Source organism: Budorcas taxicolor, chromosome 6 (assembly GCF_023091745.1).
Source record: "Budorcas taxicolor isolate Tak-1 chromosome 6, Takin1.1, whole genome shotgun sequence".
Lineage (NCBI taxonomy): Eukaryota > Metazoa > Chordata > Mammalia > Artiodactyla > Bovidae > Budorcas > Budorcas taxicolor.
The window spans coordinates 38,436,158-38,458,821 of record NC_068915.1 but is presented as its reverse complement, the minus strand read 5'-3'; positions in this window follow the sequence as shown (position 1 = coordinate 38,458,821).

The following is a 22,664-nucleotide window of genomic DNA, read 5'->3' as shown; positions in this document are numbered from 1 at the left end:
AACAGATAGAGAATTTTAAATACTCTCCCAACTTCTTTGATGATTATTCTTTCATTTAGGTTATCTATATCCTTCTGACTCAAACTGGTATAATAAACAAATTTTTCTAGAAAAATTGTTTCTATTATCTGGGTTGAAACTTATAAGCCTACACATGTTTATAGTATTTTTCTGGTGTTTCTATATCCCACTGCACACATAGCTACATACTCTTTTTTATTACTTTGTACCTTTCTATTCTTAGCAGTTTTGCTAAGGAATTATCTCTTAGGGTTTTTTTTAATCAAAGAATTATATTTTCTTGGATCTTTGCACAGTTCTTTTATTTTCTGTATAATTTTTTTGTCTTTTGTCTCTTTTTCCTATGATCTTCATGTTTATATGTGTGTGTGTGTGTATACACACATAATTATTAGCTTACTGTATCAAACACTTAATTCATCTTTCATTTATTTGTCAAGAAAGGCACTTACAGTACTATCACTAATATAAACTTTCAACATTTAGTTAATTCTCATTGGGTTTTTTCCTTTAGCTCATTAATTATTTTCAAGTATAATTTTATTTTTGAATCATTGTGGTCATTTTTTAATATTTTTTTATTGATTTATAAGTTAATTGCCTTCTTGTTAGAGAACATGGAATTTACTACACTGATTCTTTTACATTTATTGAGACATCCTCTGTGTCCTAATGTGATCACTGTGTAAATACTCCATGTGTACTTGAAAGGCATCTAGTATTCCCATTTTGTTCAACTCAGAGTTGTATGTTATCTATTAGGATTAGCTTCTTAATTGTGTTGCTTAAATCTCCCCTGTTCTGACTGTTTCTTCAGCTTATTCTGTAAGTATCTGACAGGGAATAAATCTCCAAATAAAACTGTTGATTTGACCATCCCTGCTTATATTTTGGTCCTTTTGTACTTTATATTTTCCAAGAATACACTATTAGGTTAAATTGATTATGATTGTTCTTTACACAATTGTCCTCTTTTTCTAGTAATGTTTTAAACCTATTTGGTATCATAGTAATATTGTTACCGTAATTCATTTTTTTTCCCCAGCTCTTTGTTTTTAATCTCTCTGTGTGATTTTGTTTTTGTGGTGTCCTTCATCAGCAGCATATGGCTGGATTTTGTTTTGTTTTTACATCCATCTAATAATCTCAGTCTTTTGAGGACTTAATCTACTTAAATGTATTGTAATACCTGATATATTTGGAATTATTCCTGCATCTTATTTTGTGTTTAAAGCTTGCCAGCTGTTTTTTCTCTTCGCTTCTTCATATGTTCTTTTCTTGTCTCCATTAGGTGGATAATGATTTTCCACATGCCTTTTTTATCCACATGGAGACTATATATCCATGGATTTAGTTAACTGTCTAGCAAACATAATTAGATATACATTATTCCAATACCCTAAATATTTTAGTATTTTATCTCCCTTTTGGGCACAATGAGGATTTGATAGTCTGTATTCATCATATGCCTTTCCACTCCCACTTAGTTTTTAGAAAAATATGAAAGTTTTTAAAATTCTGTTTTTTAAGGAAATTTCCCACCAGTTTATTAATTTCAGTGTCCTCCACTGTACCTTATATCCCAGGTCTTTCCTCTGCATTCACTTTTTTACCTTCTACAGCATATCTTTAATAATTCTTTTTTTAAATTAATTTATTTTAATTGGAGGCTAATTATTTTACAATAGTGTAGTGGTTTTTGCCGTACAATGACATGAATCAGCCATGGGTGTACATGTGTTCCCCATCCTGAACCCCCCTCCCACCTCTTGCCCCATCCCATCCCTCAGGGTCATCCCACCAGCCCTGAGCACCCTGTCTCATGCATTGAACCTGGACTGACGATCATGGAAGCAACCTAGATGTCCATCTTTAATAATTCGTACATTGACAGTCTTGATGTAGTAAATTCTTTTAATTGTATACCTAAAACATATTCATTTGTCTCCATTCTTGAATAGTAACTCGGCTGGTTTATTATTTTTGACTGCAACTGTACTTAAAGAATTTTCTGGCCTCTGGTTTTTATTGATTGAAAACTCGATTGTGAGTCTAATAGCTGATTCTTCATAGGTAATAGGCCTTTTCTGTCATGAACCTAAGATTTTCCTTTTTCTCTGATATTTTGCAGAGTAAGTTCCTCAGTACTCTCTTTAATTCACAATTCTCCCTTTGCGTCCAGTCTAGAGGCGATTTTGTTAGGGGCAAGCTTTATTATATACACCACTTCTCAGGTGTTTATATGGAGGGATGTTCCTTCTTCTTGCTCCACCCCTTCTACACTCCTCCCAACTGACTGCTGAGTGACAACCATTACTGCACATTCCTTGACTGTGCAGAGCCCATCCATCATAAAGGCTGTAAGCCTGGGAGTTCAGTCTCTGAACTGGTGTGAGCAATTCTGGGTGTAGTGCCACTCCCATATTTTCCATGGGTGGGATACAGACTGCAGTGAGGGGAAAGCTAGAGACAGGGCAAGCAGGAAACATCAGCAAACCTGTTTAGCATTTGGTTGCACAGTTTAGCCTTGTCCTCCAACTTTTTTTATCAATAATAAAACTTACTTTTTACTTTTTTTTAAATTGAGATGCAGTTCACATAAGAAAATATTCACCCCTTTAAAAGGTACTGTTTTATTTATTTTCAATATATCCACAAAGTTGTACAATTGTACTGTTTAGTTTCAGAATATTTTTACCATGCCCAAAACAAACCTTGTATATATTAGCAGTCACACCCATCCTCCCCAGCCTACCCAACTCCCAGCCCCTGCAAACAACTAATCTTCTCTCTGTCTCTGTTGATTTGTCAATTCTGGTCATTTTGTATAAATGGAATCAGAATTATATAACATATGGCTTTTTTCGGTCTGGCTTCTTCTATTTAATAAAGCTCACTTTTACTCTCTATCTGGCTCCTGAATCTACCTATCAATTGGTTTCAAAAATGTAGTATAAAGAAGGATATTATTTATGGAGCCCACAAAACCCTACATAATTTCCTACTTCTTAGTTTCAATAACTATACTTTTAACCTCCAGGGGTTACTTACAAAGCCACTCTCCTTAGCCTAGTTTTCTTCGTTTCTTTTCCCATTTTAAAAATAAACTCTTTGTATAATATATACATACAGAATAGAACATAAACCCTAAATATATATAACAATGTATTATCATAACCAAGTCATCATATAAAGTATTATCTTTATCCCGAAGGTCTCAAATTTCCCCTTGTACCCGCTCTCTTCCTCATCCTACAAAATAACATTATACCTATCCTGAACTCTAAAACCACAAGTGTTTTGCCAGTGTTTAAACTTTATATAACAGGAATCATATAGTACAGGTTTTGGGGTTGTTTTTTTTTTGTATTGGGTTATTTGGGTTTTTGGGTTATTCATCTTACCTGTAATACTTCCAGTTTTAATAGAAGGTATGTCTTTGTTTTTTGCTTTGATGTCTTAAACATATACAAAAACCCATCAGACTGATTCCTAAATAATTTCATTTGGGGTGAATTTGTGGTCTGATTTTTTTAAGTTTTGTTCATTATTATTTTCAGAATTAACTTTTCATGTTTTTAAATTTTTGTTTACAAGCCTGATTGGAGTAGAATTTTTTATTTTCAGTGTTACCTTTGTGTTTGTGCCCATTTTAGCTTTTCACACTCATCCCTTTTCTGTATAGAAGTTTTGCAGTTATCTCAACCGGATTTCCTAGTCCAGATCTAAGCCTGCTCCATTATAATGGGAAAGTACAGATATAGGTGCAAAGCCAGCTAGCAGCTGGAATCTAGTTCCTAGTAGGTTCCTAATTCTAGTTCCTAGTAATGAGACAATGTTTTTGACCTTCTGAGTCTCTGCTCCCACTTCCACTTCCCAAACTCCTCCCAACTCCAAAATCCACAGCTTTGTAAAGTTAATTACCAATTACACATCACGAGGCATTTTTTATTCCAGTGTTCTTTCCCAAGTGGTAGAGACTGTGTGGCCTTAAATCAGTGGCATGACTGTGCTCCCCATTTCACAAGGAGCACATTTGTAGAAAATAAGATACACTCCCTGCTTCTACAGCTGTCACCAACACTGTGTGTTTTTATTGGTCTTGAATTTAGAATCTCCCACTAAGCCTTTTTTACTTTTATAAATCTATTACTGCAGGCTTCTAACAACAAGAAGTATTAACACAGCATGAATTCATTGTCCCATCTTGAGCAGATGTCTAAATTCTTTTTTTTAAGTCATCACAAGCAAATTTATGGCAACAGAGATTTCCAAAAAAGGGTTCTCTTAAGTGATCATCTAGCTACTTCATCTAAGAGATAAACTGCCTTTCTCTCAAGCGTTATCCTTGGTGGTTTTCTTGGGATATTTCATATTACACACATCCCTGGTCTAAGATGTGTTTTCTCTGATTATCTTCCTTCTCTGTAACTATTCCTTCTCTATTTCATACTCACTCTATGGAATACCCACTTCTTTCTTGTATTAATTCTCCAAGATAAATCTTTGAATGTGTGAATGCATCCCTCTTTTATTCCTCTCTTTGCTTTCCTTGGGTGATCTCCTAAAATTTTATGTCATCAAATGTCATTCCTACTCACAAGTCTCTGCTTATACTGCTAACGCTTCTTCCTACTTTCACTGTCATATTTTCCATTATTTTCTGGACATTTCCACCTTGATAAGCTGCCAACTTCTTATACATACTCATCTTAACTCCCACTGTGACCTCCACCAGATCTCTTCCTCCTCCCCGTCACTGCTTTCCCAGCTACCTGGTAAAAACTGCTAAGGTAACTTCTACCTCTTTCTTTCCCTTGCCCTCAACAATTAGGCGTGCTTAGTCACTCGGTAGTGTCAGACTCTTTGAGACCCAATGGACTGCATTCATTCAGGCTTCCTCTGTCCAAGGGGATTTTCCAGGCAAGAATACTGGAATGGGTTGCCATGCCCTCCTTCAGGAGATCTTCCCATCCCAGGGATCGAACCCAGGTCTCCCACATTGCAGGTGGATTCTTTACCATCTGAGCCACCAGGGACGCCCAAGAATCCTGAAATGGGTTTATCCTTTCTCCAGGGAATCTTCCCAACTGAGGAATCGAGCCAGGGTTTCCTGCGCTACAGGCGGATTCTTTACCAGCTGAGCTACCACAGGTACTTCTCTAGTTAGAGCTCTAATAACTTTTTACCTGAAACATGTAATGGTCCCCAGCTCATTTCCCTGATTTTTATCTCTGTTCCCTAATCCAACTGACATTCAGCCCCTACAGTCATCTTCTTATAGTTCAGTTAGATCAATTCATTTCCTTACTTGAAAACTGCCAGTGCCTCCCAGTTCCTACAAAGTAGCACACAATATATTTTGGCAAATATGACCTCATATTTCCCAATGACCTGGGGGAAATCCAGTTTTCCTTATGTATCCCTCTAACCATGCTTCCAATCAGTTTTCCCATTAATCATGTCCCTTTTATAAAATCCCTTCATTTTCTCACATTATCCTTCCAACTGGAATTTCTTTCTCTCTGATCCTTACAGGTTCAAACCTAAATGCATTTCTTTATTCCTCAGCTGAAAAACCACTTTCTCTAATACTCTGTCTTTATTCCATCAGTCAAAATTAATCTCTCCTAACCTGAAACTCCTCTCACACTCCAACTCTAGATTATTATTCTATTAAGCCACCTATACCTGTCCATAAGCTAGTATATTCATAAACATGTAGCATAATTACTATGAGACTATAACTCCCTGAGGACAGAGCATATTTTACCTTTCTCTGAGTCTTTCACAAAACCTGGAACAATCTTGGCTCAGCATAGTATTTAATAAGTATTTCTCAGCTGAGTGAACGCGTGAAAGACATGGTAGGAGAGATTTGTGCCTTCAGTTGAAAGCAAATGAATTAAATATCCTTCTCTTCCCAGACTTAATAATTCTCTGATTGTCAAAGCCATAACCAATCAAAATATATTAACACAGAAACTTGGGGAATTTTAATTATTGCTGTTGCTTAGTCACTGAGTCACGTCTGACTCTTTCGCAACCCCATGGACTAGAGCCCACCAGGCTCCCCTGTCCATGGGACTTTCCTGGCAAGGATACTTGAGTGGTTTACCATTTTCTTCTCCAGGGTATCTTCCTGGCCCAGGGATTAAACCCCATCTCCTGCATTAGCAGGTGGATTCTTTATCACGGAGCTAGCCGGGCTAATAGCATCACTAGCAACCGTTAAGTGATCAGTAGGCTTCTATAATCTCAAGACTCTGAAAGAAAGACTTGGAAACTGAAATACACCTTAGCTCTTCATCTAGCCACACTGTAGCTCAATGAAGTAAAGATCACACTTGGGCTTTCAGCTCATGCTTCACACCTCCACAAACTTACACCTCTAACAAGCACTTACCATCAGCTTTAAGAGGGTCACTCTGGCCTAGCATGAGGCATACTCTTGAATGGTGAAGCTTGAATATGAAATGCTAGACTGAAATGTTCAGATCTTTATCTTACTTACAGACAAAGGTAAAGGAACTTTTTTAGAAGTGAAGTCAGCAGGCAAAATGTGAAACTTTCGTGGAAAATTCAGTCTTGCATCCTGGATAAGAAGAATGGCAGGGACCACCTCCTCACATTGTAAGATGTAGCAGAGCCTGATCAGGAATTCTAACCCTCTCAACATTCAATTTATAGTTAGTATCTTGGCACTGCTTTTCAAAGTGTAACAACACATTTTCAAAAAAATTCTGAGCAAAAATTGTAAATTTGCCTCCAGGCATGTAAATGTTATTGCATAATTAACTGAGACATGGATTAATGTGACTAAATTCACAAAAACAATCCCAATTAGGGAGCAGTATCATGAGAGGTTTTTTTTTTAACCCAAGTGCCCACAGAATTCACTGTTTCAACTTTGTTTTGACATCTAAGATTTCCTCCCCTGTAAAGCCTCATTTCAAAAAAACATGGGCTTGAATGAAGAAGGAGCTTGAGGCACCTTAAACAATGCTTAGAAGTGCACTGCTGGGCTTTCTGCCATTTCTGAGGAACATTTGTGTAACTGTGCTCCCAGCAGGATGCTCACCTCTCTGGGGGAGTTTTTCTCTGTAAAATCTCTGCTCACTTTGACAGTATTTAAAATAAAAGTAACCACATACATTCAGAAAACACTACATCTTAATGAAGTCTCATAAAGCTAATGTATAATTTTTCCTACCAGTATCAATTCTTTAACCTTTCAGGCTTTATAAACTCCCACTATACTAAGTGAGCGGAGAAGGCAATGGCACCCCACTCCAGTACTCTTGCCTGGAAAATCCCATGGACGGAGGAGCCTGGAAGGCTGCAGTCCATGGGGTCGCTGAGGGTCGGACAGGACTGAGCGACTTCACTTCACTTTTCACTTTCCTGCATTGGAGAAGAAAATGGCAAGCCACTCCAGTGTTCTTGCCTGGAGAATCCCAGGGATGGGGGAGCCTTGTGGGCTGCCATCTATGGGGTCGCACAGAGTTGGACACAACTGAAGTGACTTAGCAGCAGCAGCATACTAAGTAAGAGGCATTTCAACTCTTGATTATGTTTTGCCTGTATATTATTTCATGTGTGAATCCTATAGATTATTCAAGGTCTTCTAATTCTCTCCCTCAAAGCTTGACTTTAAGTGCCATTAAGATATATTTAGCAAAAGACAAACACACCTATTTAGTTTCACACATATCTAGCAAAGTACTCTGAAGCATTGTTTCTCATCTTCTCATCAAATTGGTACTTATCTCAGATGGATAATGTCACCATCTAGTGAATCTTTTCTTCTAGATCTGTGCTCTTGGTTTCCACCCTGGGAAAATAAAAATCTATTGAACCATCCACACAATGGTACCAGGAAACTTCCTAACTCGCAACTCTCATATTGTTTAAGTGTTTTTCAACAAGTCTATGAAGAGACGACGGATTGCAGAGAACATATGAAGGGCCAGTGCATACCACAGCCTATGAGAATAGGAAGCCTCATTTTGTGCTTATCCTTTGCACTATTCCAAATACCAAGTCTCACTACGGTTCTTAAACTCTTCAGAACTAATTTAAGTTCAAGTATAGTTTTTCAAAATCCAAAACCTTACTTTTGCCTTGTTTGTAAACTAATGATGGATAATGAAATTTTACCTCTAATAATACTAATATAGTATGAGGTCTTTTGGTTAGGCATTATTGAGAAAAGTTCAATTCAAATCATTATAAGCAAACCAAAAGGCAATCTTCTGGCCCTTGTGGCTAGAAGGAATATTAACATTTTTAAGTAATTCTCAAGATTAAAGAAGAGCTGTAAAAAAAAGTTCTCGCTGACTCAGTGTTGCCAAGAGACTCACTGAGTCTCTTTCACCTCTGCTTTTTAGTTTCATCCTCTCACACAGCTGAAGCGCTACCAAGTCCCTAAGGAATACGGCCACTGGCATCTCTAGGCCTACATCAGATCAGTTGAGGAACACAAGTGAGGAAGGTTACTCTGACTCCCATGAAGTCCTAGAAAGAAACTGATTAGCCCAACTTCAGTCAAATACCCACCTGGAGGATGGGAAATTACTATCAGCCAGACTGGGTCAAGGGGGAAGCTATGTTATCAGAGGCAAGGGGACAGGCAGGCTCACAGGAAAAGCTAAACAACAGCTTCCAAGGCCCATTAAAAATGATAATAATTGACATTTGTGTGACTTAACAGCCATGAAATTAAAAGATGCTTACTCTTTGGAAGAAAAGTTATGACCAACCTAGATAGCATATAGTCAAGGCTATGGTTTTTCCAGTAGTCATGTATGGATGTGAGAGTTGGACTGTGAAGAAAGCTGAGCGCCGAAGAATTGATGCTTTTGAAGTGTGGTGTTGGAGAAGACTCTTGAGAGTCCCTTGGACTGCAAGGAGATCCAACCAGTCCATTCTGAAGGAGATCAGCCCTGGGATTTCTTTGGAAGGAATGATGCTAAAGCTGAAACTCCAGTACTTTGGCCACCTCATGAGAAGAGTTGCCTCATTGGAAAAGACTCTGATGCTGGGAGGGATTGGGGGCAGGAGGAGAAGGGGACAACAGCGGATGAGATGGCTGGATGGCATCACTGACTCGGTGGACGTGAATCTGAGTGAACTCCGGGAATTGGTGATGGACAGGGAGGCCTGGCGTGCTGTGATTCTTGGGGTCGCAAAGGGTCGGACACGACTGAGCGATTGAACTGATCTGAACTGAACTGAACAATCATACAAAAAAGACACAAATGAGCTAACGTGCTCTGACAGGTCTTTTAAAAGTTAAATTAGTATCAACATTTTAAAATCCTGAGATTCCCCTCCAAAAAATCCATATTTCCAGATTTTCTTCAAAAATGGAAAAATTTCACACATTCCCTAATGTTAACAAAAACAATAAGTTGAGGGTGCCCCTTTTCATTGGGACATATGCTTTCCCATTCATGCTGGTCTATGTCATTCACTTATGTCCCTGGACTAACGCTATGGGCATTTGAGGACATGACCCTTGACTGGTATAGGTCTTCACACTTATGGGCATTTATTTGGCATTGGTATTATTGTACCACTGAAGAAGGTGAACTCAGAGAGTTCTCATGACTTGGTCACATGGCTAATAAGTGAAGGGCCTGAGACTTATATAATACACATCTAAAATCTAAGAATTTCAACTTTATTTTTAATTAAGCAGTGAATACTTTCTGTCAAATGAAATCTTGAGTGGATCACTCATACATCAACCAAAGGAAGCTGAGCTCTCTAGCTGAAGTAGGAATGCAGGGCTGGGAACTCAGGTTGGAGTCCCACAGGCTTGGAGAAACCTCGTCACTTTTTGACTCTATCACTACCCCAGTTACCCCCTAACTCACTATTGACTCCTAATGCCTTTTTACAGAGCAAAGTGGGAGAACTTCTTATCATAATGTTATTAAATAACAAGTATTAGGTATTCTCTAGTACTCTGGGAAACCAAACCTTCAAGGCTGGGGCAGGGGGTTGATGGTGAGAGAAATATATTTATAAGACACTATGAATGGACATGACTGAGTGACTTCACTTTCACTTTTCACTTTCATGCATTGGAGAACAAAATGGCAACCCACTCCAGTGTTCTTGCCTGGAGAATCCCAGGGACGGGGGAGCCTGGTGGGCTCCGTCTATGGGGTCACACAAGGTCGGACACAACTGAAGCGACTTAGCAACAGCAGCAGCATAAACTGTAATATATAATCATAAGACATAATTATTTATATATTTATATATATATATATATATATATATATGCTTCCCAGCTGGTGCTAGTGGTAAAGAACACATCTGCCAAAGCAGGAGATGTAAGAGGTATGGGTTTGATCCCTGGGTCAGGAAGATCCCCTGGAGGAGGGCATGGCAACCGACTCTAGGATTCTTACCTGGAAAATCCCATGTACAGAAGAGCCTAGCAAGCTACAGTTCATAGGGTGGCAATATTATAAACTGTAATATATAATCATATAAGATACAATTATATTTCAATATTCATATATATATAGTTTTAAAGGACATGTGCAATGTAAATTAATATATCTGATGGACAATATAAACAGTATACCAACAAAAGAGCCTTTGAAGTTTTTGTAACCAAATGACTCAGGGAAGACAGGATATATCAAACAGGGCTCACTTAGGAAAAGAGAAGCCACTCTGTTATATCAATATAAAGCATTTAATGTAGGAATTAAGGAATATACAGCCATTGCAAGATCCAGGGGAACAGAGGAATAGAAAGCTGCCAGTGAAATCAGAGAACTGCCACCCTGAGCTTGAGGCAGTGAAGTGTGTAGGCCACATAGCCCCCAGGAAGCTGCTCTGGGTTTGCAAAGGTCTCCAGAGAACATGGCTTCTCCCACTCCTCTGCTTGCAAATCTTGTATAAATTCCTTTCATTAGCAAATTCTAAACTGGAACAATATAGGGATGGGGACAAGGATAAACGTAGTTTCTGACTTGTCTTCTGACACACAGAGATAACATGAGAAGTGGTCAAAGGGATGCAAAGTTGCCAACAAACCGTCTAAACAGAGTACTTTTGGAACAAATAAATTTGGGCAAAGAAAATAATGGCTTCCTCATTTAGCCATGTATTGACTGAAGCATGTCTACTCAAATATATCTGGGGTGTGGCATTTACTTTGCACAGTACTTCCTGCTTGTTCTGTCCCTTGTTGAAATGGAGGACTGAAGGCAAGAATGAGAAGGATGGACTCTAACCAAGAATTATCATACGCAGGACGAGCAGATGTGTATGCATCACACAGTGCAAGTAGTACATAAGTTGAAAGTGACATTTAAATGCAGTAAGACAAAAGGACACCAGTAGGACTTTGTAGGATGGAATTCTTGGCAAATATATGGTCATGGAATATGCTGCTGCTGCTGCTGCTGCTAAGTCGCTTCAGTCGTGTCTGCCTCTTCGCGACCCCATGGACTGCAGCCTGCCAGGCTCCTCTGTCCATGGGATTTTCCGGGCAAGAGTACTGGAGTAGGATGCCATTGCCTTCTCCGAATGGAATATAAAGTCTTCCAATTAAAAAAATAAGTATCATAATGAAGGCTTGAGTAACATATTATATTATAGGCTGCCAGTTTCCTACTTTCACAAGTCTCTTCTTCTTTCTCAGTTAAAAAAATAAATTTTTAGCTGGTCACAGTGCCACTTAGAATAAAAGTCTACATTTCTCACCTCTTTTGTAGCCCTGTGACTAAGTGTTTACCAATGATTATAAGAATATGTATTATTTGAAACTTTTAGGAAACATTCATTCTTTCCTGTCTCTTCCTTTCTTCTGCCAGAAGTAGGAATGTGATGGCAGGAGCTCCAGCAGTCATTTTGTAACAGGTAATCTTGAGAATATAAGTCACTGGCCAACAATGGTAGAACAAACAAATACAAGTCCTAGTCCCTGATAAAACAGTGATATCCACCTCCAGACTTCTTTTGCATAAAAATTAAGCTTCTATCTTTTTGAAGCCACTATTAAGATAAGGGACTTTTTCTAAAAAGTCAAATGTAATTTCTAATTGATAGATGACTGAAGCTATAAGATGATGATGATGCTTGGAATGAAAGCTTAAGAAAAGGTCTGAAAACACATATATCTTCCAGAGATAGGTAGGTAGTTCAGTTCAGTTCACTTGTTCAGTCATGTCCAACTATTAGCAACCCCATGGACTGCAGCATAGCAGGTTTCCCTGTCCATCACCATCTCCCAGAGCATGCTCAAACTCATATCCATTGAGTCGGTGATGCCATCCAACCATCTCATCCTCTGCCGTCCCCTTCTACTCCTGCCCTCAATCTTTCCCAGCATCAGGGTCTCTTCTAATGAGTTAGTTCTTCACATCAGGTGGCCAAAGTTTTGGAGCTTCAGCATCAGTCCTTCCAATAAATATTCTGGACTGATTTCCTTTAGGATTGACTTATGTGAGTCTCCAAGGGACTCTCAAGAGTCTTCTCCAACACTACACTTCAAAACCATCAATTCTTCATCATTCAGCTTTCTTTATGGTCCAACTCTCTCATATCCATACATGACTACTGAAAAAACCATAGCTTTGACTATACGGACCTTTGTAGGCAAAGTAATGTCTCTGCTTTTTAATATGCAGGCTAGCTTTTTTCAAAAGCTATGACAAACCTAGACAGGTAGGTAACAAGTAAAAGAGAAACACTAGAAAAATACTATGATCAGAAAACACAGAAAATGCCAACTGACTTCACATAGAGAACTGGAGGTCAATTATTAAATATCTATTTTCACATCAGAAAATAATAGTTTAACTGGACAACCTTAAAAATTAGCATAGAGAACAATCCTTTGTTATATTTTAGTGATTCACCAAGAATGAGAGAACACCATATAGTCAGATTATAACATTTTTGTCTATTTCATTCTTTCTGTCTGGTTACAAATTTTTTTTAACTTCACTAAAATCATGCATCGTAAATGGAAAAAACAAAAAACAAAAACTGGTCCTTCCAAGTCATCCTCAGTAAACTGATTCTTCCAAGTCACAGATATGACCATGTCACTTCCTTGCTTAAAGCCATCTCCACTGACTGAGGATAAAAGTCAAATTCCCTACCATGGCCTGAAAAACCAGTCTCCTCTAGCACCTTCCTGTTTCTCTCACCTTGTTTCTGCCTTCTTTCCCCATAATCCCCACACTTCAGCCATCTAAAAATACATAATTCCTTCCTAATCAGTCTGGAGTGTTCCCCTTGTCTGCTCTCAACTTCACCCTCCTAGTAGAACTCCCTGGTTGCCTTTTTTTTTTTTTTTTCCAGAGAAAAATCCCAGAGAATGGCCTTCTTGTGTGAACTCTTCTATGAATATTACAGATGTTCAAAGAATGGAGATGTTGCTTTCACGTGCAGGAATTAGAAAAATATTAGTTTCCAAGTTGCCATTTTAGAAGACCCTGAATGATGAGTAAACTTTTGAAAGGCTAAGGTAGGGGAAGGAAAAAGTATGTTTCAGAAACAGAGTATGATGCACAAAGGCTCGGAGGTGAGAAAGTCACTGTTCATTTGAGAAGGAGCAAGTGGCCCAGCTTAGCTGTAACACTGGGTACACACATAAGACAACCTTGTGAGGCAGGCTCTAAACGTGATTAATGATGTACCATTAATAGAACAACATTGAATAAGAACCTTCCACATATAGAGTCTCATACTAGATTCAATAGTTGCAAAGTTAAAGGCACAGTTCCTATACTTCAAGCAATCAAATATACTAGATGAAAGAAACTCAAAATAAGTCATTTCAACATGTTTTAGATACATATTGTCATATAGCTATGTACAGTATGCCCTAAGAGCACATGATAATGATTATGCTCTTATTTACTAAGTGTTTAATGCACTGGGCACTTTATACATATTACTTAAGATTCGTAGCAGCCCTTGAAAGTAGGTATTTTTATCTCCAATTTACATGGTGAGAAAAACTGAGATTCAAAGAATTTAAGCAACGCTATCCAAGGCCACACAGATAAATTAACATTCTTTCCACTACATCATGCTAAAGGGAATTTACTTAACTAGGTGGACAATGAGGTGTCATTGAAGGGTTTTAAGTGGAGAAATGATATACTTAGAGCTATGCCTTAGGAGGATTAATGTCGCAGAGATGTAAAGAAAGGCAGGACAACAGAGAGAACCATTAGAAAGCTATCCCAAGTCCAGGCTTGAAATGGTGATGCTTAAAACTGGGTGTTAAAACAAAAAAGATCTAGTAATGCTTGCTATGTATGACAGTCATTAGTGCTGCTCATCAAACATGTCCATCATTTGTTTCTCCCTTTTCTGGTCATATGATTCATAGGATTGCCCCTTGCCCCCTTAGAATTAGGTGTGGTCATATGATTTGCTTTGCCCAGTGAAATGTGAATAGAAATGACAGAGTTCACTGCACTCTGTTTTCCTTTCTGTCGCAGCAATGGAAAATGATCCAGAGAGTACTGGCCCATGAGCCTGTGCCTGGAGAGGATGATGTAGAACAGAGACCCTTCAGGTTCATAATAAACATGAAGTATCAGTAAGAAGTAACACTTATTTATTTTAAGCCACTAGGATTTGGAGATTGTTTGTTACTGCAGCGTAAGCCAATTTACCCCAATTGATACCACATCTTTTCCTGAGACTTAGTCATTCTAAGCACTGCTCCTCAAGCTTTACTGTGCAGTCTATTGCTTGGAGACATTGTTAAAACACAGATTCTAGTTCAGTAGATCTGGGATAAGCCCCAAGGTACTATATTTCTAACAATCTCCCAATCCCAGGTGGTATGTGTGGATGCCACTCATTCACACTAGAGGTACTGCAGAAGTCTAAAACTATACTGCCCAACATGATAGCAAATAGTTACATGTGACTACTTCAATTTAAATTAAGTAAAAATTTAATCAGTCATACTAGACCATATATCAAGTGCTCAAAGGCCACATGAGGCCAGTAGCTATGGTATTTAACATCAGAGAACTGTTCAAACATTTATAACACTACAAAAAGTTTTACTGGACAGTTTGGTTCTCAAGTAATATCCAGAAACACAGGGACAATCAGTCCTGGACGCTTGGGGAATGGGAATGGTTGAGATACAGGCCACTACAGTTGCTGGCATCAAACAGCAATTCAATGGAGAGCAGAGAGGTTTGAGTCTCACAACATGAAGCTGAAATGGAAACAAAATGTGCATTGAGTACAGCACAAATCCCTGCACTACCCAATCATTTTATTTCCCCTGTGGAAATAAGAGATCCCATTTCAGGGAAGACAGTTCCAGAGAGCCTCTTTTCTCTCTGCCCTGATCTTGTCTGTCCAATTTGGCTAATCTATTTACTTCCCCCAGAAAACACAGGACACCAAGTAGAACACTTGTTTTTGATCTCTTTTCCCCAAGAAATCAATAGCACTCAGAGAGAGCGTGCCTGTAAGCACTGCCAAAAGAGCTATAGAATTACACAGTACAGTAGGCATGTGACTATGTTTGAATGCTAGCTGCTGCCTGCTGCCAGTGAAGGCCTACACACTGGTACCCAGCCTGACTCTCCCCTCCTTTCCCTCGCTGGGAATTCAGACAACAGGAATGGTTCGTTTCACCCTCTCCTCCTCATCTCCATTCACCCTGAAAATAGTATACCTCCTTTTTCAGACTTAAGACTTGGGGAGGCTTATAACCTGAGATCCATGGACATGATGGAGTTGTGCAAAAGCTTGGTGTATGCTGCCAAATCCCTAATACTCCTGAATCTAACAAGGAACTGGACTGGGACTGTAGCCAGCCCCATTCAGATTTTAGTGGCCCAGTGCATCATTGGAGGAGCAAAAAAACCCAAAAGGGATTAGCATAGAGGAAGCGGACATACAGGAGAGACTGCTTGTGAGGGAGAGATTCTGAGTGACTGCTAGAGAAACCACTGAAGACCAGAAGGAATCAAGGACAATGGCATCTAGGATAACAATCCAGACCACATGCCCCAGCAGACATTAACTCACTTTTTACTCTTCCCCATATTACTGAGGCCTTAGTCACTCCTAAGGAATAACCCTAAACTGGCTGAGATTAAGTTCCCCCATCTGGCAGCAAAGATTATGATAAACATTAAGTTAAAGTATCATTCTCCTACACTCAAGTTAATAGCACAGTTTCCCAGAATCTACAGCCCTTAGCAGATTCTCAAAGGACCTCTTGGGCTAAAGATCCACATGGATGTCTGAGGATTCATGACATGATGCATCTGCATGATGTGTCTGTCAGTACTGATCGAAGAAGCCATATCCGAACAAAGGTCTATCTCTTCCACCTTCCTGCCTCCTCACAAACCAGAAGGTTTGATTTGACTGCCCAAAACCCCACTGTTAACAATGCCACATTCAGGACCTGCAGAAATATAATATTTTAGTCCTTCTTTGACAATTCAATCCAAAGACCTCTAAGTGTAGGCATGAATCAATTTGTAACTGTTACCCTCCTTCCTATTCCAGGGATCTGAGGTAGACTCCACCCTCAAATGGCTACTACAAGCAGGTCAATTTCTCTGAAGCCTGTGCTCCATCTTTAAACATTCAGAGTCTTTACTATGTAACCTGGCCATGCTTGTTTAAATATAAAAATCGTGATTTTTACCATAGGTCTTTAAGTATTATTAATACCCAGAAAGGTACACCATGCATCGTCTGTGCCTGCAGGGACCTCCTGTCACACTGCCATGACCTCCCCAGACTTGTAACTCCAAATGAGAAGCACGGATTTTGTTGATTCCTTGGAGATTTTGCGTGCATCGACCATGTGTCTTGCCCTTGACAAATGCTCATAATGCAGAGATACAAAAAAACCCCGCCCTACAGGAACTCACTGTCTGGAAGATGTGGAAAAACTGACAGTCTTACTTCTGCACGTGGTGCACTGTAGCAGAAGAAAGAACAAGATGCGAGAGACCAGCGGAGGGCAGCAAGACCTATCAAAGGTGCACTGAGAGGACCCAGACAAGAGTCTTTGCTTAATAGTTCTCATGGACATGTGAGTCCCTTTAAAAAAGAAAAAAGATCCCATTGGGTTATCGTGAGAACCCAGGACCCTGGAAAAGGAAGATGACCTCAGTGATGTGTAGGCAGCAGATCTGAGCCCTAGTTCGACCATCTCTGCTGAATCATGAGATGGGTTCCTGCAGGGGCAGTTCTGTTCTGTGGGTTATGACTGTCACACACACACACCCTAATGTGAAGGAGGGTGGAGGAGGGCAGATGAAGAGCAAACAGACCTCTCTGGACACATATCTTTCCTCAAAAGAGAAATTCAGTTCAGCCTCCTGGAAACCCAAAACAAGGCCTTGAGCAAGTCTCTGGTAAATATAAGATGGGTCAAGTAACAAATCCACGTCCCTCTAATATAGGGGTCAGCAATCATTTTCTGTAAACAGCAAGACAGTAAATATTTTAGGTTTTCCTAGTCATATTTGGTCACTGTCCAACTCTTCACCTCTGCTCTTGGGACAGGAAAGCAGCACCAAACAAACCCTCAACAAACAAGGAATGCTCCATCCAAAGCAAACTTTATTAATGGACACTGAAATGTCAATGTCATCTAAGTTTCCCTTTCCAGAAATATTAGTCCATTTTCGACTTTTTTGGTAACCATATAAAAATGTTTAGACTCTTCTTAGCTCCAGCCATTTGCCTATCCCTGCTGTATCAGTAAAGCTACTGCTCTGCAGGTGGTGATGGGAAGTTGGTTTTTAGAAAACCCTGCCATTTTTATGCATGATTCCTTATGGCCCCATGGCCAAAATAACGAAAAAACTCATTGAGGATGTGGAGATGATTTTCTGAGTACAAAATTGTCCTTTTCACTCTGAGTAATCTTTTCAAATTGTCGCACAGATGCTACAGGATGTCTGGTTCTAGGAGGTAAGATTTTTCATATTTTTATTCTTTGCAGCAAAGAGGAGAGAGAACTGAGTGATTTCACCATACGGAAAACAGGCAGTAGCCTCTCAACAATAAGACAAAAGGCAATGTCTGAGCAGGCAGGGTCCCTTGCTGTGGTTCCGTACCTCCAGGGCTCAATCTGGGCTATTGGAGCAGTGGCCTCTCACACAGCCTTTTGCTACCTCTCCTTCCTGGATAAGCAGGATTCACGGCTACACTGCACTGCCAGGGGCTCTGTATTTCTGTGAATAAGACAAGGCGCTTGAGCCACACACAGAGCAGATAGGCATCCGGAAAATGTTATCACCAAGCACACTGCCTGCACCGTGAGCCCTGAGCAAGGTCAGCTGCTCATGAGTGGAATTTTCTAGCTATTTGAGACTTCTCAGCAAGGCAAGTGCTGCTGAGCTCCTTGGAGACCCAAATTGAATTTCTCTTTTTTACTTTTTTGTCAACTTCAGGGATCAACTTGGGTAGCAATTAGAATATTTGTATAGCAATTTGAGTAGTTGAGGGCCTAGGAAGTGAACTAATTTATCATTTATGTACTACCTGCAAATCTGCTACTTGTTGTCCCACACATATCAGCCTTTAGTGATTCCATTTCATTAAGTGCACTTAGTATTTAATGAGTGCCTTCCATGTATCCTACAGTAAACCAGTGGTTTAAAAAAGGCAGTGAGCCAGACAGATTTGACTTGGACTAGTTAGCTAGCAAGGAAAATAGCCGTTTAATTCAAATATGACACAGATTACAGTGAGAAACATAAAAAGTGCTATGACTGCTCTAGAAGGGGAATCCAGCCTACCCCTGGATGTAGAGAAGACCTCCCTTGGAAAAGGATTCAAAGTTGGTGGCTAAGTGAAGAGGAAGAAATTTCTGGAAGTAGGAATAAGCTCTGCATAAGACCCAGATAAAAGACAGCAGGGTGAAGTCACAGAAATGAAGACCTGGATTCCAAAAAGTCAGAAGGAAGGGAGCAAGGGCAGGGACGGTTCGACTCTGCTCCTTGCCCAGGGCCTGGGCTAAGTATTCAGTGATTGTCTCTTTCTGATATTTTATTATTAGTGTAAATAAATGCAATAGGTTTCTGTATATTAATCTTATATTCTGCTACTTTGCTAAATTCCTTTATAAGTTCTAATAGCATTTGTGTGGAGCCTTCAGGTTGTATACAGAGTATCATGCCAACTGCATATAATGACAATTTTACCTTGTCCCTTTTGATTTTGAAATTTTTATTTCTTTCTCTTCTCTGTGTGGCTAAGACTTCCAATAGTATGTTGACTAGAAGGGGTGAGAGTGGGCATCATTGTCTTGTTCCATAATTTAATGGAAAGGCTTTCAGCTTTTTACCATTTATATTAGGTTGACTGTGAGATTGAAAAATTTTAGCTATTATAATGTGAGCTAAAACAAATATTAAAGATATTAGATCTGATAGACAAGAGTGCCTGAAGAACTATGAATGGAGATTTGTAACATTGTACAGGAAGCAGTGACCAAAATTATCCCAAAGATAAAGAAATGCAAGAAGGCAAAATGGTTGTCTGAGGAGGCCTTACAAATAGCTTAGAAAACAAGATAAACAAAAGGCAAAGGAGAAAGGGAAAGATATACCCAACTGAATATAAAGTTCCAAAGAATAGCAAGGAGAGATGAGCAAATCTTAAGTGAACAAAGCAAAGAAAGAGAGAAAAACAACAGAATGGGAAAGACTAGTGATCACTTCAAGAAAATAGAGATACCAAAGGAACAAACACTTCATGTAAAAATGGGCACAGTAAAGGACGGAAACAGCAAAGACCTAACAGAAGTAGAAGAGATTAAGAAGAGGTAGCAAGAATACACAGAAGACTTATACAAAAAAGATCTTAATGACCCAGATAACCATGATGGTGTGATCACTCGCCTAGAGCCAGATATCATGGAGTATGAAGTCAAGTACACCCTAGGAAGCATTACTACAAACAAAGCTAGTGGAAGAGATGGAATTTCAGCTGAGCTTTTACAAATCCTAAAAGATGATGCTGTTAAAATGCTGCACTCAATATGCCAGCAAACTTGGAAAACTCAGCAGTGGCCACAGGACTGGAAAAGGTCAGTTTTCATTTCAATCCCAAAGAAGGGCAATGTCAAAGAATGGTCAAACTACCATACAATTGCACTCATTTCACATGCTAGTAAGGTAATGCTCAAAATCCTTCAAGAAAGACTTCAACAGTACATGAAGCAATAACTTCCAGGTGTACAAGTTGGATTTAGAAAAGGCAGAGGATCCAGAAATGAAATTGTCAACATCCATTGGAGCATAGAAAGAGAAAGAGATTTCCAGAAAAACAACTCCTTCTGCTTCACTGACTATGCTAAAGCTGGAGTCAAGGTTGCTGAGAGAAATATCAACATCTCAGATACATAGATGATACCACTCTAATGGCAGAAACAGAAGAGGAACTAAGGAGCTTCTTGGTGAAGGTAAAAGAGGAGAGGAAAAATCTGACTGAAAACAACATTCAAAAAACTAAGGTCATGGCATCTGGTCCCATCACTTCATGGCAAATAGATGGAGAAACAATGGAAACAGTGAGAAACTTTATTTTCTTGGGCTCCAAAATCACTTCAGATGGTGACTGCATCCATGAAATTAAAAGACACTTGCTCCTGGGAAGAAAAGCTATGACAAACCTAGACAGTGTACTAAAAAGCAGAGACATCATTTTGCTGACAAAGGTCCATAAAGTCAACACTATGGTTTTTCCAGCAATCATGTAAGGATGTGAGAGCTGGACCCTAAAGAAGGCTAAGTGCTGAAGAATTGATGCTTTGGAACCATGGTGCTGGGGAAGACTCTTGAGAGTCCCTTGGACTGCAAGGAGATCAAACCAGTCAATCCTAAGTGAAATCAATCCTAAATATTCACTGGAAGGACTGATGCTGAAGCACCAGTACTTTGGTCACCTGATGCAAAGAGCTTACTCATTGGAAACAACTCTGATACTGGGGAGGATTCAGGACAGGAAGAGAAGGGGGCAACAGAGGATGAAATGGCTGAATGGCATCACCAAATCAATGGACATGAGTTTGAGCAAACTCAGGGAGATAGTGAAGGACAGGGAAGCCTGGCATGCTACAGTCCCTGGAGCCACAAAAAGTCAGACATGACTTAGTGACTGAACAACAAAAGATAGCAGTTAGGGCAGTGTATCCTCCCACCCAAACACAGTGCCCCACCTGGCTGCCTGACTTCTTTCTCTGAGGAAGGAAATCTTAACCAGAGGCAACAGCAAATGGTAAGATCCCTGCTGGCAGACAGGATAGGATATATAGGATAGGATAACCTCTATGTCCTCAGTAACTGCTACAAACTAAAGGGGACTCAATCAATATTTGGATGAATTAATAAATGAATAAATCTCTAAGAACCCTGAAACCAACAAAAGGAATCACAGGAGCTGAGCTCAGTTGAACAGAGAAAGGGTTGAATAGCCAGTCATGGTGAGCTTGGATAAACGCCTGAGACTAAGCTGTATTTTACCATCTGATTCACGGAATGGGTGAGCTGGCTTCATTTAAAAGGCCAGGAATGGAGAAGACCCAACTATGTGCTTAGCACTGAGCTGAGTACTCTGGGGATACAGAGGAAACAAAAACTTTGTTTTCAATTGTCTCTTCTCTAGTTGAGAAGATATGAGACGCATAAACACATGAACTATGTAAAACATTTGTGGCATCACGCTAGAGCTGATGACGTTCGTGGCAGTTAGAATTACACAAAAACTGTGTGTGCATACCTGTGGGTGTATAAACATTAGCTAGAGAAGATAATGGTTTTTGTGGAGCTGATTTTAGTTGTAACCACAGAGTATATATTATTTGCTCCATGTAATCCACATAGACTTCTTTCTTCATCAAAATCAGCTGAAGAGCTTTTTCAAAATTCACAAGCAAGCATCCCCAGAGATTTTATCCAGTAAGTTGAGCATAAGACAAAATAACCTCCTTATTTTAAAAATCTCTAAAGGTGATCTGCTGCTGCTGCTGCTGCTGCTGCTAAGTCACTTCAGTTGTGTCCGACTTTGTGCAAATCCACAGACAGCAGCCCACCAGGTGATCTAGATGTTATCAAACAGGGAAAACTACTTATTCAAACAATTTGAACATGGAGGTAATAGTGAAGAATAAACGGAAGTTGACATTTTTATATCCAGGTTAACAGCTTTAATACAACTGGCCCGAAACAGGGGATGATTAAGCAAATTATGAGATAAAACAACAGCAAACAACAACCCCCAAAAAGGTATGCAGAATTTACTTCATAAAAATAGAAAGATGAGCAAATAAAGAGAATTAGACACTCTGTATATATGTAAAGATAAAATGTTTGATGCAGAGCCAAGGAGAACATCCAGATTATTTTAAATTATGGAGTTTTTTTCTATAAAGTTATTGAATCTGCAGTTAAGATTTAACAAGCTATGAAACATTTTTTAAAAAATAAAATTTACCACTTTGTGTTATATTACACGGAATTGCATTTTTTAACAAAATGCTAATGAGCAACTAAACAGTATCAATATGATAAGTAATTACACTGTCCCTCAATGGTTTGATCATTATTTATTCATCATATTATGGTTGGTGTGACTATTTTCTCCAGGGA